Source organism: Rousettus aegyptiacus, unplaced genomic scaffold (genome assembly GCF_014176215.1).
Source record: "Rousettus aegyptiacus isolate mRouAeg1 unplaced genomic scaffold, mRouAeg1.p scaffold_m13_p_5, whole genome shotgun sequence".
Taxonomy (NCBI): domain Eukaryota; kingdom Metazoa; phylum Chordata; class Mammalia; order Chiroptera; family Pteropodidae; genus Rousettus; species Rousettus aegyptiacus.
Genome location: NW_023416308.1, coordinates 59,673,618 through 59,686,018, shown reverse-complemented (window position 1 = coordinate 59,686,018; position 12,401 = coordinate 59,673,618). Strand labels below are relative to the sequence as shown.

The 12,401-nt window shown below is 38.8% G+C and overlaps 1 protein-coding gene across 1 annotated transcript in view; it reads right to left on the bottom strand.

Annotated features, from left to right (window-relative positions):
- MAML2 (mastermind like transcriptional coactivator 2) overlaps nucleotides 1-12,401 on the bottom strand; it is a 327,265-nt gene that overhangs the window by 79,626 nt on the left and 235,238 nt on the right. The gene's annotated exons all lie outside the window — the stretch shown is intronic.

The following is a 12,401-nucleotide window of genomic DNA, read 5'->3' as shown; positions in this document are numbered from 1 at the left end:
CACTTATTCAGACATATACGCAGAATGGCAGAAGAAACCATCTTGTCAAAAGGGACTAGAGTTTCCTGAGGAAAAATTTCTTTATGAAGATTTTTAGAGTATGGTACAAATGAAGTGACTCAGAAATAGGACCAGAGAATAAGAGGTGAGTGATTTTGTCAGCATGACAACTGGCACCTCAAAGTGTCCTGAACTAGCTAGCCTGGCTGTGTGTGGTCTGGGAAGGAAAGAGCATGTGGGAAAGGAGAGAGATGTTACACTAAACTTGGAATTGCTTTGGGATCCACAGCCAGGAGAGATGTGCAGCTCCAGGTAGTAGAGGCCAGTGAGGTCCAAATGGTACTTTGGAGTGGCAGCAGCTAACATTGAGCAGTTACTACTAAGGATTCAAAAGAGCATACAAAACACTTCTTTTGGACTCTTGTACACCTGTGTGTAAGAGTAATTTTGTACAAGATTGGTAACCTCAGGTTCTGAGAAGGTGGGGTGGGAAGGTTGTAGCTTTTGAGATTTCAGGTTTGATCTTATGTGACCTCATTTGTACTGATGGGCTGAAAAGACATGGATATTTGGGATATTATTCCATTCTTTTAATTTCCCAGTCACCAAATCTCATTTCTCCCACTTGTATTACCCCAAAGGCCCCATTTTCTTTTTCCATCTCAGTCTATTCTGCTTGTGCCTAATATACAGAGATAGATTAAAAGAGGTCAAGATGACATATCACCACTAGCCATTTTGAAGATTGGTTGTCTTCGTGGGCAGTTGATCAGACTAGTCACACCCACAGAAAAATCGTCCCTCTAGGCAGCTTTCTCTAATTGCATCGGCAGATCTTTAGCGAGTCCTCCCTTCATTTATCTTGGCTTTTAAAACAAATACAGCACAAACCCTCATAATGTAAACTGCATTAAAAAAATTTAAAAAAAAATTAGGTAGAGGTAAGATTTGGTGGGTCACAGAGATATACTTAATTAATCTTGACATAATTGTTTAAAAAATGAAAATTTTAAGTAGCTACTGAATTCCTCTGATTCCTCACTGGCATTTGCCATTTCCAAGCCTAGCCCATCTGCTGAATAAAGATCTTGTTATAGGTAGGGCCACATTTCTGTGTAGTTAAAAACCTTGCATCAGGGTATATCTTGAGGGCATACAGGCAGATGGACCTTTACATACGTCTTAAGTAGAATTATATGTATACTTGCTAATACTCAAATCTAGAGATTCACGGGGAGACGCAATAGATCACAGGGGTTCAGCATTGATCTGGAAATTAGATCACTACTAATTAAGGTTCTGATGAGTAAATGAACTTGGAGGAGCCACTGAGTTTGACTTACATATGTAAAAAAGGGGTAATGATTTTATTAGAAACACCTCCAAGACTAATACTATCTCTGAAATACTGAACCTAAATTTGAGTATCTACATAAAAATAAATTAAGCTATCTTGCCTCCTCAGCCAGGGTGGTATCCAGTAAGGATGAGAAGGATGGGGATCAAGTCTCTTCAACTTGAAAGAGATCTCTCTCAAGGAAAGGGCCATTTTTTAAAAAACTACCTCATTCTTAAAACAGATTTACTACAAAATGAACCCTGAATGGAATCAGGGATCTGATCTCACATTAAAGTAAATGTGCATTTAAAGCAATAAATGCCAAAGCCAGCCTCTTGCCTTGTACTGCCAAAGGACAGAAGGTAAATCCACCAGCCTCCCGACATGATAAATTCCATTCGTTACCTTCTCTCGTGTGCTTCCAAGACTAAACTTGTCTCTTGGTGGCTTCATTTCGATTAAGTACTTTAGACCTCAGTGCAAACCCTTTTTCTTAGGATTTGGCTCAAAATATTGATAATCATAAATTTCCATGTTTCTATTTTCAATCTGTGAGGACTTTGAAAAGCTATTATGGAAACCAAGTACAATCTTAGGGAACAGACTCTGTATTTAATTTATATGATGAAACTTGGGCTGCAACATTACTACTGTAACACTGCTGCATAATTTAAGTGAATTGTATTACATTCTTTGTGCTGTAAATCTTTTCTTTTACTTTTGTGTTTTAGACAAAATCGTCAATTTAGCCTTGTAAAAAGCTTTTGTTTTTGCATTTATTCTCCTGTCCCTTTGACATCTTCTCCGTTTCTTTTGATTTGATTTCCATGTTGCTAGATTCACTCCTGATTAGAAGAGTCACTGCAGCCGAAAACAATGACAATTTAATGGAGCGAAGCCGATCTACTACCTTGGGTGGAAGTAGTATGATGTGGTTGGCAGCACCTTCCGCATCCTAGCTGGCTGGGTGCTGGAAAACATCAACACCTCTACTAGAACAAAGTAGAAGGTGGTAAATCACAACTGGCGTTTTATTTATGTACTGATTTGTAAGCTGCAGTATCATTCTTAAAATAGTACAGTTTAAAGGAGCCATGAGAATCACCTAGTCTAATGGTGTTCAATGGATGCAGACCCATTCCCAAGGAAGTTTTCATTTGCTAATGGGACCAGAAAATTAAATAAATAAAAAGCAAACAAACAAACAAATAAATGAGGTTCATGCGGTGAGTTTATCAAGCAGCTAAAGTTGTTCCCTTTAAAGAACGATTACTTACTCTACAGTTATATAATTTTTTTTCAATATTTTTAATGCTAAAATATATTTGCTTACATGAAATGATGGTCATAGTAGATGGTAGCTGTTTTAACTTTTAATGTCTTTACACGGGAAAGTAAAATATAGCAAATGCATGTCAGTATCCCTATTATAAATATGATCTTGAAGGATGAAAGTCTGAGGACCTCATATCTGATCTCATCATCTATTTCACTGTGATTTGGGGAAGTGGTCACCTGGCTGTGGGCAGCCATCCAGTGAGTCAGTGGCATCAAAGCCATGTGGCCTTGGATAAGCTCATATTCTCAAAGTATAGACATGTGTGAAGGAAAGTACATGATCTACCTACGAATTCAAAGACTTTCCCAGAAACTATTGTAATATGGTGTTCTGTTTATACAGCTCTCATGTGCAGTCTTTGTGGTCACATGAGAGTTGTAGCTGATATTAAAAAATCATAATTTGTCTCAAAAAAACCAAACAACAAAAAACAGAAATCAAAGCAAATGGTCCCCAAAGAGTCACCTCTTCAATAGACTATCCTTGGAGAGGTCAATGTGGAGGAAAAATTCAGGGTCAGTCCACTTGTAGTGCAGATGATGATGATGGTTTCAAGGATATCTGCACTCATTCACCTTTGCAACTGCATTTGGGTTCTATCTTTTTGTCTGCATAAGGCAAGGAGTGGCCCACTGGGTGCTGTGAGAAGAATGAAAGGAGTTCTGACAAGCGTCCCTATATGAAAAAGATTTCGAGTCATTTTGACGCTGGGATAAAAGTTAGATTTCTGTGTCTGAGATTTCAGGTTATCTTTGTAAATGGCTCTCTCTAATTGAATCAGCAAACCCTTAGGGAAGAGCTTTCACTTCCTTTCTGTTGTCCGTTATGCCAAGCACACCAAAGGTTCTCAATAAATAATGCTACACGGAGTACAGAAGGCCAAGGAGTGGGTGTAACATATTTTGCTTTTGATTGTTCCTCTGACAAAAATGAATTAAACGACAAGGACAAAAGGAGTAGGCAACAAAGAAATGTAAATGAAAACTTGAGCGTGACTCTTTATTTTACTCCATAAAGCTTTACTACAAAGCTAATTATGTATTAGCTTTCAGTCCTTATGTTTAGAAATTCAGCATTAGATATCACAAAGCTGATAGATTTCTCAGAGAAGATACAGATTATATTTTATGTTTTCTTCCTGATATAATATTCCCCCAAATGAAATCCATTGCCTATTATTATTGATATTGTGCTATCCTGGGAGCAAACTTAAAATGGAAGAGAATAGGATTCTAGTCATTAACTCTCATTAGTAAAGTTAATAAATCAGGGAAGTAGCTAATATCGGGAAGTAGTTGGTCTGTTCCATCACTAGGGTGCTCAAAATTTTGACCTTCCCTTTGTTTTCCTTTAGAGAAGCTGTTCTTACAGGTATTACAGTTTTGCGAATTCATGATGCCTTGTTATTATCTGTCTCCTTCCTTCCCAGATGGGGCAAGGATGCTACCTTTTCATTTTCATACCCTCCAAGACCTAACACAGGCCCATCCATACTCCATCAGTCATTAAGCGCATATTTAAATGCCTGCATAGTGCGGGGAAACATGCTTTTCATTGGCGATTGAGAGGTGAAGATTGTCTAGTGAAGACGACAGATAATTCTGGAAGGCATAACCTAAAGAGCAAGAAGAGCTGAGCTAGGGGAAGTCGGGTGGGGGTGGATCTGTCTGACCAGCTTCCTAAAGGAAGTGATGTTAAAGGGGAAACCTGACTAATGAGTAGGAGTTTCCCCAAGTTCTCTTTCTTTGTCTTTTCAGGTTACTGGAAAAGCTGATGGGGTTTGTGGTGGGAATGTACTGTTTAATTATCATCTGCTGCAATGGTCAATATGAAAAATGTTTCTACTCTTACTAACTGGTGTTCAGATAGCATGATTCATGTTGATCATAGGCTAACATGTCTGGACTATCTGGCTTTGCTATACAGTATACAGTATACTCACCCTTCCCTAAACTCGAATGCCAAAGTGAACCTTGGTCAGCCCTGCTTGTGGGCTCCATGTCTAAATACACCTCTTTCCTACCTCAGGGTAATGAGGAGGTGGAAGAAACTCTTAATTTTAAAAGAATTGCAATTGAAAGTTATTCCGACTCTATTGCTGAGAGGCATGACCCTCACGGTCACTTGAAATCCCATCTAAGCCAAGTGAGTCTCACAGACATTCAGGAGTGAAAAGCAAATGTGTAATACCCGAAAGTATGAATGGTGTGCATCTTGTAGTGTGAGCATGAGCAGAAATGCCAGCCTTGGAGAGATAAACCAGCTCAGCTCTTAATCTGTTCACTGTTTTCTCGCTATGAAATTTTAAATTTCACATGTGCCATAATACAAGCAAGATGGAGGGCTGCTCTTTTTTCACTGAGATGCACGCGCGCACACACACACACACACACACACACACATACGAACACGCAAGCACAGCCCTTCGGAGCTGCCTGCTTAACTTCTCACAGCAACTTCCTCCATTGGGGGTGGGCTGTGGTCCCCAAGGGAAGCCTCAGCATCTGACTTTGGCAGGGAATCCCATTCCCATGAAAGTCAGAGCTGCCCTCACTCACCCAAGGAAGAGCCTGGTGAAGTTCTCACACATTGGCCTCTGGCTTCCCCAGAGAGAGCGTGCACCCAATGTGGACCAAAGAGGGAGTCTCCAATACTCCCCAACTCATGCAGACCCACAGGTGATTAGAAACCTCTTGCCTCTGAATGTGAAAAAAAAAAATGAAATCTACAGAAATCTCCACCAACTCACAGCTCAGCCTCTTGCTGCTCTACAAAAAATGAATGTTGGCAGTGCTTTACATATCAAACTTGTCCAAGTAGAGCCTGACCTTTGGGCCTTGGGATCCATGCTGAATTCATATCCATTTAGATTTGACCCTATTTCAAGTGTTCAGAGAAATGCGAAAGAATTTTACAATAGCTACTACCCCTCCCCCCAAAATAAGTGAATGAAACATGAGGAGAAAAAACAAATGGAGAAATTTGTGAGAACAGTTGGCTTCGTCTGCATTTGCAAACAGAAAGAGGCAATTTGTCAGAGTTTAGATTGCCTTATAAAGTATCTTTACACAGCAGAAGAAATGGTCAGAAATGCACTTTTGGCCCAAATTTCCTTTCATTTGTCCTTTGGGATTTCTCTTTCCTACTTTTTTACCCCATCTTTCTGACTCTCTGGCTTTCTCTCTGGTTTGAGTATGGAGACAATTTCAATTTCATCATATGAGTGGGTCGAAACCTTATTTTAGGAATCATCATGGCTAAAAGAACACTGCTTTTTCATAAGTAAATAGTTCTGTGGACTGTATTCACATTCACAAAATACAGCCTCATCTACCAAGTCCTCTCTCCCACGGCTGGTGTGGAGTCCAGAGCACAACCTGATGAGGTCACCAGGCCCGGCTGCCTTGGTGGCAGGTCTTTTACTGCATCATGCTATTTTTTAGACCATGGAAATCAAGTTGATGGTTTAAAAGTATTTTATGATAAATAAATAAATAAAATTCAGTTTGCAAAACTAGTGTAGATAGGTATAGATACTGACAGGCATTCAGGTAGTAACAAAGCTATATGTGTCTATGAATGAGCTCTGGTGATGATCCGGCTAGCATCATTATTCCTCCTCCCTTGGTCTGAAGACTTGCTTCCCTCTGCCATGAAAAGTTCAGCCAAAAATGCTCCTAGTCCCCTTGTTCAGAATCTGGAGCCAGGCTGAGGTGGAAGGCCCTTCTCTGTGGTTTCCATAGTAAAGTGCTCTGTGCACACCCGGGACTCACATTTCTCTCTTGTACTGTAATGCTCTGTTTCACTAACCAGATTATATTCCCGATTCTAGTACAACACTTGGCTCGATCGATGTACGTTGAACAAATCTTTTTTTCCCCTTAATGTAATGTTAAAGAAATCATGGTTAGTTCTCTAATAGCTCAAAGTCAAATAGACTTTGTATAGGTTAGCCTGAGGACTTAATAAACTTTGTTTAAATTGTTCCTATGGAACAAAAGAAAAAATGCACCAGAGTGCCAAACAACCAATAAAAAATGAACTTTTGGAACTCAACACTCAAAAATGGAGACTGTTGAGAGAACAGTTACCTGCTTCTAATTTCTAACTATATGAAAGGGCTCATGTTTCTGCTTCTGAGAGCAAAGATATTGGAACAGCAACCAGGACACCCTGCTAGAGAACAGAACCAGGAGTGTGCAGAAAAGACTGTCCCCTTGCTCTGGGCTCAGCAGCTTACTGTGCCATTCTGTCTGCCTTTCTTAGTGAGAGCTGTGTCTAAAGTGTGAAGACCTCTAAGTGAGAAAAGCTGTCAGTGGGCACAGCTGAATGCGCCAGCCCGAAGGAAATACATCCACGGCATTTGTTTGCTTGCAGATTAGTCAGTAACTTATCTATAAAACGAACAATGATTCTATCTTCTTCCATTCAATTTCAATCCTTTCCTATGTTTCTACTCTTTGTACTTCCTATTTTGTTTTGTTTCTGAGAAGGGTGTCAGTACAGATTTCTAGAGAGTGCAAGTTCAGAGTAACCTGCTGGTATAGTACACTGCCAGCAGTATGTATCATTCCTTCTACTCAGTTAATTCCCCTCCAATAATCCTGGATGTCCCCTAGGCAGGAGCTAAATGTGATAAATGTCAGAAAATGAACTGACTGCCATAGAAACCAAAATCCACCAGGGAGAAGGGCAAAACCACTAACATATTTTCAGTTGTAACCAGATCAGACTGTAACTGCCTAATCCCTAATAAATAAAGGGGGATAAAGAATTGAAATCTCCTTTGGAAATAGCTCTGTCCCAGAATTTCACAGAAAAATGTCATAATAAAACTTGATGTACATGGGACTATGAAAATAGCTGTTGGATTAATCAGTCTAATTTCACACACACACACATACACAGACACACACACACACACACACACACACACACACACACACCCCTACTAGGGCAGCATATTGGGCCAAAAAATAGCAATTGTTTGACATTCGATTAAAGACTTGTTTGAATAAACTCCTTGAGGGCAAGGATTATGCATTTATGCTTTTTGGCTAAGAGATGTAGTGTGTGGAACATGACTAGAAGCAGACGAACATGATCTGAGTTTTAGTTCTGCCACCTGATAGCTGTGTGACTTAGGCAAATTATTAAGCCACCGTGTTCTCAACTTCTTCATGAAGAAAAAAGAGGAAATTATTTCTATTTCTTAGAAATATCATGGAGAAAGCACTTAGCACATAGTAGGTACTCAGTAAATGAGAGTTCCTTTCTCATCCTTTCTTTGCACACTCTGCAGCAACAAGTATGCTTGCTAGATCTTTACCTATGTTCAACAATTTTCTTTCTTGATGTTTTGTCATTTTTTGTCATCACCTCAGATGGGTTATGATTTCTCTGAAGGTTTGAAGACTTAACCTTTCATACATCCTTTATTAAGAAGCTACAGCAGACATAGTCCACCAAAATGAGAGAGTAAATAAAAAAAAAAAAATAGAGAAACACAAGAGATCCAGAAGCAGGAAATCTTATGAAGGAAAAAAATGAAGGGATTCTCAAGATGGTGGCAGGAAATCCTAGGATGACAGCTGTATCAGCAGGCCTAGAAAACACCCGTCAAGATTGTTGCTGAGACAGTGGGCTCTTGGGGAGATGTAGCCAAGAAAAGAGATGAAGCAAACAGTTTATCTGACAGGAATTACAGTGTGGAAGACGTACTGAAAGATGTTTTACAGAGCTGTTGGATGGTATGAAAAAACTTAGCTAGAGATTCAAAAAAACCTTACAAATGAAAAAAAAATGGACACTTTCATCCTGGAGAGGAATTATCATTATAGTACACTCATCGTCTTAGTAGCAAACAGTTTTCTCTTCATGATTCTGAAAACATTGAAATGGACTTAAGCAAATTTTTGACATGACCATATTGTGGCTAAGAGAGTGAGAGAGAAAAGGTTGGAAATGAAACTAAAATCTTCACATATTTTAATAACTAATAGATATTGCTTAAAATTAGTAAATTCAGAGGTATCAGGTATAGATGAATTAAAAAATATAAAGGTAAATCCCAGAAGAAGCAACTCAAAATAATGAAAATGGTTTCCTCTAAAGAGGAAGAAAAGTGAGGGAATGGGGGTACCAATGAATAACTTTTGCATTTTTGCAATATTTGTCTTTTTATATAAATTGCATGTGTTAATAAAAATTTTAAAAATAAGTTTTAAAACAAGGATAGTAATTATATTTTAGAATCTCAAAATTCAGAATTATAGAATAAAGGTTTAATAAAGGAAGTAAACAAGGTCTGACAACTAAAAGTAAATTACTCAGCAACAAGTCTGGGCCCAGAATCCATGTGTTGTATTTCTCATATATATTCATGCTGCTCTTACTACACAGCATATCCCATTAATTACATTACTTATAGCAGCTGGCATGGTTTTCTGTATACAGAAGGTGCTTAAATATTTGTTTAATGATAAATAACTATACTGATTGCTGGATTTTTTTTTCATGGTGATTTTTAATGAGCTTTGTCTGGATTGCTGAGGGGTCATATCTGAAGTTTGTAGTTTCATTCTATATGGATGGATAAGATTATAGCTTAAAAGGATTATTAAAAAGCTCTCCCTGAAATCTGATTCTGAGGTAGACATTCCACAGATCTAATCTACTTTATACAATGCATGGGTTTGTCAGAAACTCATTCGAGACAATTGATATTTGAGTGAGGCAGTCAGTGAGAATTTTAATTATGCATTCCTATATAGTCTCTAAACTCTGTTCTTGGGATAAGCCAGAACCCTGTTTGGAAACTTTCTCTAAGGAACCTATGGTTCCAGAAAGATGCCTCAGAGAAACCTTGAAAAGAGGATGGGGTAAAAGAAGTATTCTTGCTAAAACAGTTTGAGAAACATTGAAATAGAGCTTCAGAATACATTATACCTATACCACATTAACTTAGCTTCCCTGGGAACAATATTCACTGACTTCAAATCTAGTATTTTGGCTTCAGATTATATAATTCAGCTTAATAACAGAAACATCAAAATAAACAGTGTCATAATGTCTTTGCAAAATTTCCAGTGGAAGATGTCCATCATATTACCTAATTCCCTCAATGATAAATGTACCTTTGAATTCATTTCTAGGAAAAAGTTTGCCTCCACTGATGAACTTGTATGCTTTCTTTTATATTAAAAAAAACAAAAACAAAAACAAAAAAACAAAATCCTATGTCCCCACATAGTTTCTTTTTTCTCAGTTGCCTAGAAACTTGGAGTTAAATGAGAGCTCGGTTTTGAAATTCACTCAATACATGTGTCTACTAACATTTAATTTGGATTGTTTTAATGGAATTGGTTCTGATGATCCTTACTTTGCAAAGAGAAACAAACGGACACTTGTTAATTACCTACGAGGTGCAGGCTTTGTATTTTTTGTATGTCTCATGGATTATTTCATGGAATTTTTTCAATAATTTTGCAAAATAGGTATCATTCTCATTTTACAGATTGTATAGCTTAGTTTTAAGGGAATTTAGGTAACTTGGCCAAGGCTATATGGTCAGTAATATGCTTATGACATTTTTGGAAGTAAGCAACATATAAATTCTCAATAATATACCTTTTATATTCAGATTGATATAAAAAATTATTCAACCTTTTCTTTTCCTTTGATTTTAAAACCATGCAGCCTATAACACAGACAGACAGACACACACACACACACACACACACACACACCCATAACATCTATCCATTCCTTGTTTTGCTCTCCCCTCATTTCCTTCTGTTTCTGTGTGCATATGTTGAGACTTCCTCTCAGTTAGCCCTTGGAGGTGCAAAGGTCTCGAGGAGCTTCCTGTTTAGTGGAAGGGTTAAAGTATAGACTTGACTACAATTCAAGGTAGAAAGCCATGAATGCAATGAGAGATACAAAATGCTTTATGGGTTCAGAGAGGGAAAGACAAATTCCACGGTCTCAGCTCTCTAGGAATTCATAGATCCGTGGACCAAATAGATGCCAAAGCAAAATTATAATATAATACAAGAACTGCACTGGACGTGTTTGTGCTATGTTGTATGCACTAGATAAGGAAGAAATTAACTTTACTGTTTCACAGCTTGAGGAAGGGTGATTATAGCAACATGGGAAGTTAGGGAAGGGGATGTAAAAGGCCAGAGGCTGGGGTTCCAAGATGCCTCAGAACTGTCTAAGCAGGTAGACAGTAGAGAAAAAGATACTGACTGGACAAAAGATAGTCATAGGGAAGAGTGCTGGTCCTGTGAAGAACCTCAAGGAGTGACTGGATCTGGGTTAAGTTGAAATTCCAGAGTGAAGGCTTGGCAAAGCCACAGAGGTGACTGGAATCGTCGCCACTGGCCTCAGCCCTGAGGGATGTGGAGGAAGTCAGCATTGCTTAGACACATTGTCTGTCCATCCCATTACTGGAAGAGACAAGGGAGTTGGAAAGAAGGAGATCGAAGGGAATATTGTGATAACGTGAGTACGTGGGACAGCAACAGTGGAGATGGAGAAGAGGAAGAGGTGTGGGTGGTCACCAGTGGCATTAGAGCAGCAGGTGGGAAGGTGGGCCTAAGGGGGACAGAGGAATTACACAGACTGCAGAAGTTCTAAGCCTGGTAACTGGAAAAATGGATTCAAAGAGGTAGGAGGGTTGAAGGATGCTGGGGACTTGAGCATGTTTAAAGTTAGAAAGTAGAGAGGAAAGATATAAGAGATAGTACCTGATGGGACAAGTCTTCCGGGGCAAGAGCTGAAGTATAGCATTGACCTTAGAGAAGCAAAATGTGAGGAGTAAGGGAGAGAGTGGGAGAGAGGGCTGGTGAACAGGGGCATTAGTTTAAAAAGAGGCATTTGGAGTTTGGTAGAAGGGAGGAGCTGCTTGGTCCCATGGCAGCTGTACATTCGAAATCTCTAAGATATTCTTAGCATATAGATATTGTGAAGATCTCCTTGCCCCTGGCCTGCCACCCTCCTTCCCCTCCCCACCCTCCACCCCCATATGTTTTCTATAGTGTAACTACAGTGACATTTCTGGAGAGCAAATGGGAATCTTTAATATTCAACATGTTTGAAGTAAAAAGCTACCTTGTGATAGGTATCAGTTATGCCTCTGCTTAAAAACAAACCTTACAATTTCCCCCATGACTTTCTTTTGCCCTCAAGACAACTATCTAAACTCCTGACTATAGTTTGTAAGGTTCTTCATGATCTGGTCCCAGCTTAACTCTCTAGTCTTATTTCTTTCCTCTCCTGACTTTGCATTCTACCATCCGATCATACTGAACTACAGGGACTCTTCCAAAAGAACTCAATCTGTGTCTAGAAAGCTTTCTCTCTTTCATCTCACTAACTCCTATTCTTTCTTGAAGTAGACACTTAGATGATACCTCATTCAGAAAGCCGTCTCTGGTTCCCAAGGCTATAATAGATGCTTCACATCTGTGTCCTCAGAATACCTTACAGCATCTTAAATCAGAAACCATGTAATACTACATTATAATCATTTGTTTCTATCAAATGGACAGGGGTTGTGTCTCAGTCACTATTGGTAAATTATTGATGTTCTACACATGTTTTCTGAGAGAATCACTTAAAATATTGTTGATAAAATTTTTTTAGTTGACTCTTACCCATACTATTCCCTATGATGCATGCAGATCAGTTCAGCCTCCATTAAAAGTGCCTCTGTAC